We start from the raw sequence: 14673 nt of genomic DNA, 5'->3' as shown, positions 1-14673 counted from the left end.
AACCATAGATACGCTATCTGATCTACAAGTAGTTTCCAAATTTAAATACTTAGGCATCATAATCAATCAAAACCCGATTAATGACCTTAGAGACAATATATACCCTCTGGAGGATATGATGAGGAAGAAGTTTGAGATATGGTCTGAACTTCCCCTATCCGTAGTGGGTAGGACTGGATTAATCAAAATGATAATTCTCCCAAAGTGTTTATATATGCTAGAACATACATCAATTCGGATCCCTAAGGGTTTCTTTGGGAGGTTGCATAGCTTGATGGTAACGTTTATATGGGGCTCATCCAAATCTAAATTAAGTATTAGCTCCCTACAGAGACCTAAACAGCAGGGTGGATACGCAGTGCCTGACCTTTTTTTATATTACCTAGCTGGACAACTACGTTACTTAAAGTGTTGGTTAACTCAAGATAGACTCAATAATGCAAAATTTCATCTTATACTTTTTTGGAGGGACATACGACATGGGCAATATTAGAAGGTTCATACAGACCATTCCAAGGCTTGCTGTTTGCACATAATTTAGCAATACAGGTCTGGCGAGAGAGTAAGCATATCTTACAGTTTACTGATCAAGTGGGGGAGACTCGACTATGGGATAATCCTGAATTTTCGCAACTCCAGAATTTGCAAGATCCAAATTTCTGGAAGCAATATGGAGTAGTGTCGCTTAATCAGATTTTTGAGAATCAAACATTATCATTTGAACAATTTCATGTCAAGTTTGGGATTCCCCATAGGGATTTTTATAGATATCTGCAGCTGAGACACGCCATACATTATCAATTCCCGTTTCCTCGAAGGCAAATTTCTAAATATCCGTTGATAGGCGTATTATCAACTCAGGGGCCCACAGGTATGATATCCTCCTTATATACTTTCCTGTTAAATACCAGGATTGCATCCACTCAACTAGCTGTAGAGGGTAAATGGAAGCGTTTAATCCCCTCTATTACAAATGATCAATGGGATGATGCAATGGAAGTGCATATGGTGGTGTCTCCGGCTGCAAACAATAAGTTAATTCAATTGTATATTCTTCATCAATCCTATTTAAGCCCAAGTAGGCTATATAAACTTGGCAGAAGGACAACTGATGAAGGTCATAGTTGTGGGGATGGAGGTGCGGATTTCTGGCATCTTATTTGGGAATGCAGAATTCTAAAAAGATATTGGAATGATGTAATAGCTACTTTTGAACGGATAATTGGAATACCGATTGAATGTTGCCCAGAGTTATGTATTCTGGGTGTAGTGGATGAGGAAAGATGGACTCATTATGATAGAATATTTCTCCGGGAAGTTCTAGTTATGGCCAGGAAGGCGATAGCATTGAAATGGATGGGGGGGAGGTCTCCTTCAATTCGGCAGTGGAAAAATTTAGTGAATGATGTGATTCCATACGAAAATATATTATATAGGCATAGAGGATGCCCCCAAAAGTTTTACAGAATTTGGGAAAGATGGTGCGACTCGCCCCTGATGTTATAACCTCATCAATTTCGCGGTATAACCCCTGAAACATACCTTCTTCAACATATGAAAGTGATGTTATGAGTGATCTTAAGAATAAATATCTATTACAATCTGAATAAATACAGACTCCAACTGTGATAAAGAACCTGTTGGTTTGATGGTACAATGCTTTGTAGAAATGTTTTACTTTATTTGTAGTGCTTGTTTACTCTATTGTTGAAAGTATGCTTCTATATCTACTTTGGATGATAATGATATGCTGATCTGTAGTCTATACTGCAATGTCATATGCTTGTTGTATTAATTTGTAGAATCTTTCAATAAAAAGAGTTTAAAAAATATCAAAGAACTAACACAAGGGAGAAACCATTTTGATGTTTAGAATGTGGAAATGTTTTAGCAAGAATGTATATCTTATGAGGTATTAAAGAATTCACAAGCAATGAACAATTTTCCTGCCCAGAATCTGAAAAATCTTTTACTAGGAAATCAAGTCTGCATGACCATCAAATAAATTAAAAAGAGCAGAAGTCGTTTGCATGCACCATATGCGGAAAGAGTTTCAAGAAAAAGCCGATTGTACATCAAAAATCTCACACAGGAAAATCTATTTTAGGTCCTGAATATTTGAAAAGTTTTACCCATACATCACATCTTCTTAAACATCAAAGGTCATAGCCTTTTTCTTTAAAAAAGAAATCTTGTGTTACTTAAAAATAATAAAAGATACAGCTGTCAGTCAAAATAATATATCATTAAAGAAATATGGAAAGCAATTTAGAACCCTAAATGTTGGTTAAGAGCTTACAAATGTACAGTTCTGTGAAAAAGTATTTGTTCTTTATCAATCTCTTCTACTTCTTACCTATTCTACAATATATTATTATCAAAGCAATATTTATTTAAACAATTGCGAAGACTACACAATACAAAAATTCTTTATAATGGAAAACGTATGGGAAATTACATGCTGTGGAGTATTGACCTTGTGACAATGTACTAAAGTACTCATCTATAGTACTATGTAAAGCAGTCAATTCAAGAGAAGATAGTATTCTGCTACAGATGGATCTGGATAAGTTGTAAACTTGGGCCAAAAGGTGGCAGATGTGGTTTAACAATGATAAATGTAAGGTTATACACATGGGAAATAGGAATCAATATCACCATTACATACTGAACGGGAAACCACTAGGTAAATCAGACATGGAGAAGGACTTGGGGATCCTAGTTAATGATAAACTTACCTGGAACAGCCAGTGCCAGGCAGCGGCTGCCAAGGCAAATAGGATCATGGGGTGCATTAAAAGAGGTCTGGATACACATGATGAGACCATTATACTGCCTCTGTACAAATCCCTGGTTAGACCGCGCATGGAGTACTGTGTACAGTTTTGGTCACCGGTGCTCAGGAAGGATATAATAATGTAACTAGAGTGAGTACAAAGGACGGCAATGGGGTCATGGCCTAACCTGTGATGTGAGCAGTCGCATTCTCTGAGCTCTCCCGCCTGTAAATCCGCTTGTGGGCTGAGCGCCGCATTACAGGGCCTGTACAGTACTGGAGCAAGGAGTACCCCTGGAACCAGAGGGTGTTTCCTGAGCTGAGCAGGATGCCATTATGACCTGCAGAAGGCAGCGGGATGCCAGCAACGCTGAGGGTAGAAAAATCCAAGATGGCACCAATGCGCTGGAGGATGCAGCAAAGGAGAATGCGGCATGTGCCAGGAGGATGGCGGTGGCTGCCAAACTTGAAAGGTTTACTAGAGTGGAGGTGGAGGAGCGGTCAGTGGATGAGGGGAGGAGCTGGAGGCAAGAGTTGAAGAGGATGATGATCAGGAGCAGGGCAGGGATGAGCCAATGGTGGGGGAAGGAACTGTGGAAGCCCACATGTGAGTGGAGGAGATGGTGGATCAGGAGATATGGCTGCCTCTAATATCAATGAACCCACTATAAAGGATGTCTTTGCTGTAGTGAATTTTTCTAACGAGACTCTTACAACTCTGACTCAGCAGGTTCATGGCATTAAAGCAGAGATGTTGAATATGAGGGCTGCTATGCAAAGAGCAGATGTCAGGACTGGAGAAGTGGAGGAGAGTTGGTACTGCAGAGGATCAAATAGTTAAGTTACAAAAGGCTCAAAAACAATGTACCAAACAACTGGCTGAGATTATTGCCAAAAATGATGATCTGGAGAACTGCTCGCGGCGGAATAATATTCGGATAGTGGGAGTACCAGAAAAAGCTGAAGGTCTAAATCGCACTGAATTCATAGAGAAATGGTTATTACAAAAAATTGGTGCTGATGCTCTATCCAAGGTGTTTGTGATTGAAAGAGCCCACAGAGTTCCATTATGGCAAAGATCTTGAATTATCGGGATATAGATAATATTCTGAGGAAAACTAGGAATGCTAAAGACATGATTGATGGTCAGATCGTCTCAATCTATTCTGATTATTCTGCAGCGGTACAGAAATTAAGAATGAGGTTTGGCGAAGTGAAAAAGAGACTGAGGGATTTCGGCATTGCATACTCTATGCTATATCCTGCAAAGCTGAGAGTGGTGGCGTTTGAAAAGATTCATTTTTTTCAGTCCCCGGAGGAAGTCATTGAATGGATCGAACGCAAGGACAAACGACTGAGAGACTTGGGAGCTGGCTGAGTGGTGTCAGTTTGAAATGAGTTTTCTGTTTTCAGGTTTCTGATCACTTCAAGAGGAAACATTCTCTTTGGACTGGCATCCTGGACTGTCACCTGTTGAGCTGTGATGTTGCGATGTGCTGCTGTAGCTTACAATGAGAGTTGTTATTTGAATTGTTTACTAAAAGGGGGAGGAGGGGCGAATTGAATGTTATTTTATAAACTATATAAGGGAGCGGTTAGTTGGTTTAGGCGCTTTTACCCACTCTCAGATAGAGAGATGCTAATTTTTGGAGGGTGAAAGGGGTTGGGAGTTGGTAGTATGTTTGTATGGGGTGATGGTTTGGCTTTTGGGAAAGGAGGGAGGAGAATTAAGGGGGGTGGGAGGGTAGATTACGTGAATTGGAGCTCTTTTGGGTCCTAATGCTGGGGATAATTGTTTTAAATGTAACATGGCTAGACAAGTAAGGGTAATTGGCTGGAATATACAGGGCCATGCTGACAGGAGTAAGAGAGCGGCTGTACTGAGACATGTTTTCTTTTAAACTGTCTATTTTGTGTCTGATAGAAACACACCTCGTCAGAGACAGGATTTGGGGTTTTAGCCAGAAGGTGGATTCGTCATTCATATCACGCTACGTACTCTAACTATGCAAGGAGGTCTCGGTCTTGGTTTATACTTCGGTGCCGTATGAGGAGGTGGAAGTGCGACTGGATAGAGACGGACATTATGTGTATATAGTGTGTATTATGTGTATATAGTGCCTGGCTGCAGTGTATTTTCTGCCACCATATATGGGAACGAAATTACATGAGATTCTGGAACTCACGAGGCACAGAGTGGGGATACCGTTGTTGATAGTTGAAGACATGAATTATATTTTGAACTGGGAGCTGAATAATGCCTAGTTATCCTCTATTATTTTAATGAACTCCTTAGCTGTTTGAACTTCATTCGTCACTGTTAGTGACTCTGCAATATCTTTATGGCTCACTAGCTGAACATTACCGTCTTCATAATAATGGACCTGAATTTTCAGACTGCCAACCACCCTGGTAGTGGATTGTGTTATTGTAAACTTCCATTCTGACCTCCAGCGTTCATTCCAGAAGTTCTTCGCTTGAAACTGATGACTCTCAATGCATACAATTATGCCGGGGGTGGCATGAGAGGCACGGGAGGGAACATTGAAACATCCTTTGGTAAACATATAAAAGAAGTTGGTTTGCTGGATTTGTGGAGAGTTAGGAATTTAAATGTGAAATGTTACTCGTGCTTTTCGGCTTCTTATACTATTTCAACAATAGATATGGCGCTTGGAGATAGACTTATAGATGCGTGGGTTAGGAAGGTGGACTATTTACCTAGAGTGGCCTCAGATCATAAACTGGTGGAGGTGGTAATACAGATTGGGTCGGGAAGTGCTGGAAAAAGAGGGGAGTGAAAAGTTCATCCAGCCTGGTTAAAATCTATTGATTTGGAGAAAATTAGGGGGAGGTGGAATTGTTTTTCCAGGATAATGAAAGGAGCGCGCCGGAGGGAATTGTATGGGATGCCATGAAGGCTTTTGTTCGAGGCCTGTTCATTAGGAACATTTCCAGATGTAAGAACGAATCTAGGCAGGAGGAGCGGCAGGTGTTGGAAGACTTGAGTGCAGAGAGTGAGACGGTGAGTCGGCCCGCCCCAAAGACGCAAGGGAGCACAAGAGGCACTGGATAAGATCCATTTAAAAAAACACTAAAAAGAGGCATGAGTTTCAGAGGGTGTCATTCCATGAAGATGGTGAAAAAGTTGGTCATCTCTTGCCGTTGATAGCGGCTGCTCGGAGGGAGTCATCCTATGTGTATAGTCTGTATGATGAGTACAATAGACTGGTGGTGGAGACAAGGGACATTTTGGGTGTATTTGGGAGGTTCTATAGAGGGCTATACAGTTCTAAGCTTTCAGCTTCTAGGGAAGAAATTTTAAGCTTTCTGGAGGGGGCGGGCATGTTACAGCTCAGTATGGAGGATAGGGATAGTTTGAAAAAACCTTTAACAGATGAAGAGCTGGAGGAGACGCTGGCTTCCATGACAAATGATAAGGCTCCTGGGGAAGATGGCCTACCTGTTGAAATATATAAACAGCTTAAGGATGTGTTGCTACCTAGATTATGTGATGTATTTAAGGGTGCCCTTGGGGAGGGATGGCTGCCGGAGTCTATGAGGGAGGCAACAATTGTGGTTTTGCCTAAGGAAAAGAAAGATGCTCGGAGACCAGATTCGTATAGGCCCATCTCACTTCTGTCGGTAAAAGTCCTGGCAGGCAGGTTGGCAAGGGTGGTTACTGGTGTGATTCACCCGGATCAGTCTGGGTTTTATACCTAATAAATCAACAGCCATCAATCTGAGGAGGCTATTCTTAAATATTCAACTGCCGGTGGATAATGCGGGTTGCAGAGCAGTGGCTTCTTTGGATGCTCATAAGGAGTTTGATTGTGTAGAGTCGGAGTATTTGTGGATGGTGCTTGGGCAGATGGGTTTCGGGTCAATTTTCATTTCTTGGGTAAGGCTGCTCTATTCCTCCCCGATGGCTAGAATAAGGGTGAACGGAGAGAGATTGGATAAATGTGATCTTACCGGAGAGACACGGCAGGGATGTCCCCTTTCTCCGTTACTGTTCGCCCTCACGATTGAGCCACTTGCTGCTCATATTCGGAAAGCAGCTGGAGTTAAAGGTTTTAAGTATGGCCTGGTGGAGGAAAAGATTGCACTCTATGCAGATGATGTTTTTCTGATTTTGGAGGATCCCCTCGAGTCATTGAGTCAGGTGGTAGTTATTGTTGAGCGGTTTGGGGTTATGTCTGGATTGAAGAGAAATTGGGATAAATCCAATCTTATGATGGTAGACAGGGATAGATTGGGTGAGCTGGGAGAGATGGGATGTATTAAACTCAGAGTTGTTGATCGGTTTAAATATCTTGGAATACAGATTGCTTTGCCGATCAAGGAATATACTAGGCTGAATGTGCTTCCGCTCCTTGCTAAATTTAAAGATAAGGCCCAGACTTGGTGCAAGCTGCGTGTCTCAGTGGTGGGTAGGACGAACCTGTCTAAAATGATACTTATGCCAAAGCTCCTATATGTACTTCACAATTCAACGATGTGGCTCTCATGGGATCTATTCCAGAGACTTAGTTCCATATTCCAGCATTTGGTCTGAGGTGGTCGTCAACCCAGGATAAAATTAAAGATCTTGCAAAGACCCAAGGAAGGGGGGACTGGCTCTGCCAAATCCGTGGATATACTTCCTGGTGTCTCAAGGCCACCATATTAGAGCTAGTGTATCAGGGATTGGTGGGAGTTCTGTGCAGGCTATGCTTTGGTATGTGGTTCGGCGGGTCCATTTGGTTTAAGGGCTAGAGGATGGTAGTTTTAGGTGGTTGGGTAAGAGGTTCCCCACTCTGGATCTGGTGTAGAAGACGTGGTCTAGGATCAAAAGATTACAGGAATTTCTGAAATGACGATCTATACTCCCTTCTGGATAAACGAAAATTTGGGCGAATTCCTTAAATTGGGGGAACAGAAAGCTTGGTTGTGTAGGGGGATATGTTATATATATCGCAGCTATTGGTGAATCAAGAGTTAAGGTCATTTGAGTCCTTACAAGAAGAATTTCAGATACCAGATACGGATTGGTTTCTTTCTATAAGGGGTCAGCACGCCTAAAGGCTGCAGAGGTGGGTTAGCGGTCTAAGGGTTCAGAAAGATATTTTGTTAGACTATATTTGTATGGAAGGGACCACGAGAAGGGTTATATCCACGATCTATGAAGACCTGTTACACACCTTTTTGTTGCAGCACCCTGTTCGAGCACGGTATAAATGGGAGGAAGAATTGGGAGTAATAGATGATGAAGTCTGGGAGTCTATTTTAGAATATATTCTGAAATTGTCACTTAGTGAGCCTGGTCGTTTGTCGCAATTATTTATCATTCATAGAGCTTACAGATTCCCTGAGTTTTTACCTAAGGTTGGTGTAAGAAGCACTTCTGAATGTCCGAGATGTATGAATGAGTGCGCTTGTATTTTGCATATATTATGGGAATGTCCACATTTACAAGCTAGTGTGTAGTGCCTAGGACTCCGTTAGTGTGTGTGTTGGAGTTACATGGAAGAAATTGGAATTAATATCTCAAAGATGTTGGCCGTGGCTAGGCTACTGTTCATGGCCAGGAAAGTAATTGCCAGATAATGGGTGAAGGCTGAGCCACCCTCTAGAATGGAATATATCCAGCAAGTGGATTATACAGTTTCTATAGAAGAAAGTATATATCAGAAAAAGAATGCTGTTAAAAAGTTTGAACAAATTTGGGTATCATGGTTGAAGATAACGTAGGGAAGTATATGGACATTTAAGATATACTGGAGGTTGCATAAAGTCTCCTGAGTGGGTGTCCTGTTCCAACTGCATATTACAGAGCGGTGTGTATATTGTAAAAATCTGGTTGGTTGGTACCCAAAGGGAGGTAGAAAATGTGATTGCTGTCTACTGGGGGGGGGGAACAAAAATCTTTTAAATGCCTAATTGTATATTATTAGGTATACGTTGTACTTGCTTTACTTGATGAATAATAAATATCTGATTTAAAAAAAAAAAAGGATGGTAACAAATTTAATAAAGGGGATGGGGAACTACAATACCCAGAGAGATTAGCAAAGTTAGGATTATTTAGTCTAGAAAAAAGACAACTGAGGGGCAATTTAATAACCATAAGTGTATAAAGGGACAATACAAATATCTCTCCAAGGATCTGTTTATACCAAGGAAGGTGACGGTCACAAGGCGGCATTCTCTGCATCTGGAGGAGAGAAGGTTTTTCCACCAACATTGAAGAGGATTCTTTACTGTTAGGGCAGTGAGAATCTGAGGAGGTGGTGATGGCGAACTCAGTTGAGGGGTTCAAGAGAGGCCTGGATGTCTTCCTGGAGTGTAACAATATTGTATCTTACAGTTATTAGTTTCTTTAGAAGGACGTAGATCTGGGGATTTATTCTGACGGAATATAGGCTGAACTGGATGGACAAATGTCTTTTTTTCGGCCTTGCTAACTATGTATGATAAAAACCATCAGAGTCAAAAACCCCATATACCGTGTTTCCACGAAAATAAGCCCTAACATGGTTTTACAAGATTTTTGGAGTATGCATGAAATAAGCCGGAGTTGTAGTCTGGGCCAGAGTTAGGAGAGTCACTGGGCAATTGCTCAGGGTTACCAGCTTTTCTATTCTGTGGTTAAAGGGAATCTGTGACCTATTTTTTCGCATATAAGAAGCGGCCACCGCCATTAGGGGCTTATCTACAGCATTCTGTATTGCTGTAGATAAGCCCCCGGTGTAACCTGAAAGATAAGAAAAACGAGTTATATTATACTCTCTGGGGGGGGCGGTCCGGGTCAGATGGGTGTCGCAGTCTTGGTGCGGCGGCTTCCATCTTCTAGCGATGATGTCCTCTTCCTTGCTTCCCTGTTGAGGGCAGAGCATAGTACTGCAGTGCGCAGGTGCCGGGAAAGGTTAGAAAGGTCCGGCGCCTGCGCACTGCAGTACTCTGCTCTGCCCTCAACAGGGCAGAGCAGTACATCTGCACTGGAGCCGCAACGGGAAGCAAGGAAGAGGATGTCATTGCTAGAAGATTGGAGGACTTGGACCGCGACACCCATCGGACCGGTCCGCCCCTGGGAGAGTAAAATCTAACTCGTTTTTCTTATCTTTCAGGTTACTTTGGGGGCTTATCTAAAGCATTACAGAATGCTGTAGATCAGCCCCTGATGGCGGTGGCCGCATCTTGTATGCGAAAAAATAGGTGACAGACTCCCTTTAAGACTGCTTAAGGACCTTTGGTGACATCACAGTCATGTGATCATGTGACATCAAAGGTGCATTAACTGTGGGAGTCCAGAGGAACTGAAAGGGAGACAGGCTAGTATGTGTGTGTAAAAGAAAATGACAGCACATAGAGTTGGATAGAGCAAATATCAACATACTTAATATGCTCACGATAAAGATAGACCAAAATGGAAATTCCAACTCATTATTAGGAACAGTGCAGGACACACTGCGTACATATATAAATATAAACCACAAAAAAAGCAATGCAAAAAGTCCAGGGTGTATGATAATTAAAATCACAAATCTTTATTGAAAAACCAGGTAGGTAACACATGTGGATAAAAAGTGACACACGAAAAAACAGCAATGTGACAGTACACAGTGAACCATAAAAATGGTACCGTCATAAACATGACACAAACCCGAGTATGTTTAATAGATCAGAATAGTATTCATATGGCCCAAAGAGAGAAGTCAATAATGGCTAAAGATAAAATAACAAAATGACCAGCACATGAAAAAGTAAAGGGAAAAATCCCAGGCTGATTGCCATTAAAGTACATAAACTCTAAAAGTAGCCATAGAAAATAAATGACTAATACTTCTCCCATATCGAGGTTCTCCCTCACAGGTCATTCCCCTTTGACTATTGGGCCTGTAAACTGGTGTGGCGCCTCTGAGGCTTCAGTCGCCACAGAGGTACTGCACCTTCTAAGGTGTAGTGCCCCACCATCCAGGTAAGGTGGGAACTCCTGACCAAGCTCCACACCTGCATTCCACACACATGATAGTTCAGTGGGGCCACCTAACAGCTTCAGGCTGGGGGTTAGCAGAGCACCCCTAGTGGAACCCTGCTTCATAACACAAGATGTGCTGGGAGGTGGGTGGAGTGAGATGATATAAAAGAGTGGGACGAGTGAGAGTTAGGGAGGGTAGTTGGTTAGTGAGAGAAGAGAGAAGATGGGTGTCTGAAGGATGTGCTGCAGCAGGTCCCAGTGATCTGGGCTGCTGGCACGAGAAAGACCAGAGAAAGAGACTGATAAGATTGATAACCTCAGCTTCCATAAGAGAGAGAGAACAGATCGGAATGAAGGAGAATAGAAGGACGGTGGGAAGCTGGTTGAAGAAAGTTAGAGAACCCTTCCAGTCCAGAGAGCGCAAAGGCCAGGGCCCGGTCCCCGAGGTTGATTGGATCTTTATGTCCGGCAACAGACACCGGAGGAGTAGTGAGCCACTAACGCCTTGCTCCCATCATAGACTTGGGACACAACAGCAACTGAATAGAGAGCCGGGATGCAGGGAGGAGTCCTCGAAGCAGGCTACAGCTGTCTGTCATACAAGTAAAGACTAGGAACACCTAGAGAGAGGCATTCCAGGGTAACTAAGTACTGGAGTGCTTCGCACCTAAAGGCGCATTGGAGGAGTCGTTAAGTAAGGTACATGTTGGCGGAGTGTGGAAGGGAGAATCCTATCCTGCCTGGAGGTTGGCTGGAGCCCTGACCTGGAGAACACGGTACGGAGGCAGGCAGTTGAGTGAACTGCAAACAGTGAGTAAAGCTTTGAAATCGCACACCCTGGTGTCCTCCAGTTATTCCAGCACCGCTACACCTGAGTAACAACATCTATACCATTCTGCGCCTCTCCTCATCCATTGCACCTACACTGCCCTGGGACTACAGCTCCACCTGTGGGGAGCTACACCATCTTTGCTGCACCACACCATCAGTCCCAGCGGATCTGCATGCAGCGTTGGCTCAACATCTTACTTGCCAAACACCACGGGTGGCGTCACGAACTATTCTAATAAACTCTAACATCATTAACATCACCGCCATTGATATTGGGCGCCCAGGGCCACGGACCGGGTCACTGCTGCTGTGACACATTCCCACCTTGACACCGGCCCGGTATCGAGTACCCCGCTGCCCTGGGTGTGCGAGGGCGACCCACTGGACACCTGGCCTGAATTGGCACAATATGCCTTACAGGAGCTCGCTTGCCCTGCTGCTAGTGTGTTATCTGAAAGAGTCTTCAGTGCTGCTGTATCAATCCTGACAGAAAAAAGGGCCGTCTGTTGACCCAAAATGTTGATGATCTAACCTTCATTAAAATGAACCAAACCAAAGGATTTTGTCCCACCTTCCACTGATGACACATAGGTTGCCAGTAAAATGCCTCGCTTTTGTCCTCCTCTTCCTCGGACTTGCCCAATTCCGTCATTTGCAGCTGCTGAAGATCGAGCCTACACATCAACATAGGCCATTTTTTAAACCTCCCTAACTGGGCGGCCCACCTCCCCCCAAGGGCTGGGGTCACCACCTGGCGAACCCGGGTAAGTGCCGTTGCTCTGAACGGGTGGATAGGCACACTCTTGGCTGACGGCACTGGCACAGGGCCCCTCATACTACAAGACAGTGTCTCTGACGGTGGGGGGGCCCACTCGCCATCAGACACACCAGCGTACTATGAGGGGCCCTGCGCCAGTACCGTCGCCCACGAGTGTGCCCCCCCTGCTTGCTCATGGCCACAGCACTTTCAAGTTGCAATAATTACCTCTCCCTGCTCCACCGCTGTGTAGTCTGGGCAGTTAAATCCTTCACAGGGACGGCCACTACAAATTTGGTGTACTGATCGATGATGGTTAAGATGTAGCTATGTCCTGTTCTGCTGGCCTCTACCTTCATATGATGAATGGCTACCATTTGTAATGGATGTCAACTTACAATCGGATGCGGTGGTGCTTTATGATCACCTGTCACAGTTTTCATAGTCACAGACGTGTGACAATCCTGCCACCATTTTTCAATGTCTCCTCTCATGCCAATCCAATTGAATCGCCTATGGCCTGTGGCTTCTGTCTTTTGCACTACAAAGTGACCAGACAGATCATAATAGGCAGTGAGGACCATGTTTACATCTCTCCTTGTGATCACAATTTGATGGAGACGAGTAACGGTGATGGGATCCACGCTACTGCGATACAGCAATCCTTTCTTCACAAAGAACCGTTTTCGCTGTCTCCACAGAAAAAGTTATTGAGGATCTGCATCGCCTCTGCAAAGTCTACTGGGAGGTTTTACCGTGATTAGTAATTCTCAAATTTCTGCAAAGACTCAACTTTCCGTCTGTATTTGTATCCATGCAGTTTCCAGTAGCGGAGAGTCTGGACTGGCTTACTGAGAATGAAATATATACGAAGACTTAAAAGTACCACAACACTGTATACTGGTGTACGCTTTGAAAACATTTCCCTTTTTCTATTTTTTAAATTCTGGTGTAATACATACTGAGCTTGTGAGTGTCTGTGTCTGACTCCGGAAGTATAGAGTGAAATTTACAATTACCCCTAGACTGGATAGATACACCTGTTATCTGCTGATACAGTACCTTTATTATAAATTTTTTATTACGGTCTCATCCATACTGAGTGAGCGTGTGTGGTTTACTCCTTCTATATCTACGGAGATAACAATTTTTACCCTATACTATATACAGCTTGTATCTTGTTATACAGTACCTTTGTTCGACATTTAGTATTACGGTCAAATCCATACTGAGTTAGCGTCTGAGAGTGAGTACGGGACTATATACGGACATTTAAATTGTACCCTTTAATCTATATACTTGCTATCTTGTTATCCAGTACCTTTTTTTTCAACATTTCGTATTATGGTCAAATCCATACTGAGTGAGCGTCTGAGGGTGAGACTAAGGGAATATCTATACGGAGATTTCAATTGTGCACTATAATATATATACTTGCTATCTTGTTATCCAGTACCTTTTTCTTCAACATTTTGTGTTATGGTCAAAGACCGACTGAGTGAGCGTCTGAGGGTGACTCCGGAAATATATACAGAGATTTCAAATTTGCCCAACACTGTATACAGCTCTACGCTTCTATTTAGATTCTGGTGTAATCCATAATGAGCCTGTGAACGTCTGTCTGTTACTACGGAAATATATTTTGAGATTTAAGATTACACCAACACTGTACACAGCTGTACGCTTGTGTTACATTACCCATTTACAGCTTTTCATATTCTTGTGTAATCCATACTGGGCCTGAGAGAGTTTGTGTCTGCCTCCTGAAAAGTATACAGAGATGCAGAATGTTTACACTATACTATATATACCTTGTATCTGGTGATACTGTACCCTTTTTCAACTTGTTATTTTATTATTTAATCCATACTGAGCCTGCGAGCGTCTGAGTATGACTCATGAAATATATACGGAGGTGTACTATTATCCCTAGACTGTATAGAGCTGTACGCTTATGATACAGTACCATATATCTGCTGGTATTTTGGGTACATTTTCCCAAACATGAGGAAGTATGGTGGAAGAGGCCACGGACGTGGGCGCGGGAGGCCACCTGGTACAGATGGTGGTGAGAAGCATCTGCTGGTAGTGCCAAAAGCACAATAGCAGCTAAGGCAGGAGGTGTTGAACCTGCGTCATGGTCTGGCTCCAGAAGGCCTGTAAGGCTCCCTTTTCTGGGAGTAGGTAGACTGCTTTTAAAGCCGGAGCATCAGGAAATGTTTTTGGCTTACATAGCTGAAACAGCCTCCAGCTCTATCGCCTCCTCTTCTGAAGTTTCAAAACATGCACGCACTGAGTCGTCAGTGCAGGCTTCTGGTCGGGAGCATCCCCTTTCCTTGGGTCCTTCAC

Source organism: Dendrobates tinctorius, unplaced genomic scaffold, assembly GCF_039654945.1.
Source record: "Dendrobates tinctorius isolate UK_male_01 unplaced genomic scaffold, ASM3965494v1 ptg000192l, whole genome shotgun sequence".
Taxonomy (NCBI): Eukaryota; Metazoa; Chordata; class Amphibia; order Anura; family Dendrobatidae; genus Dendrobates; species Dendrobates tinctorius.
Note: the sequence above shows the minus strand (reverse complement) of the source record.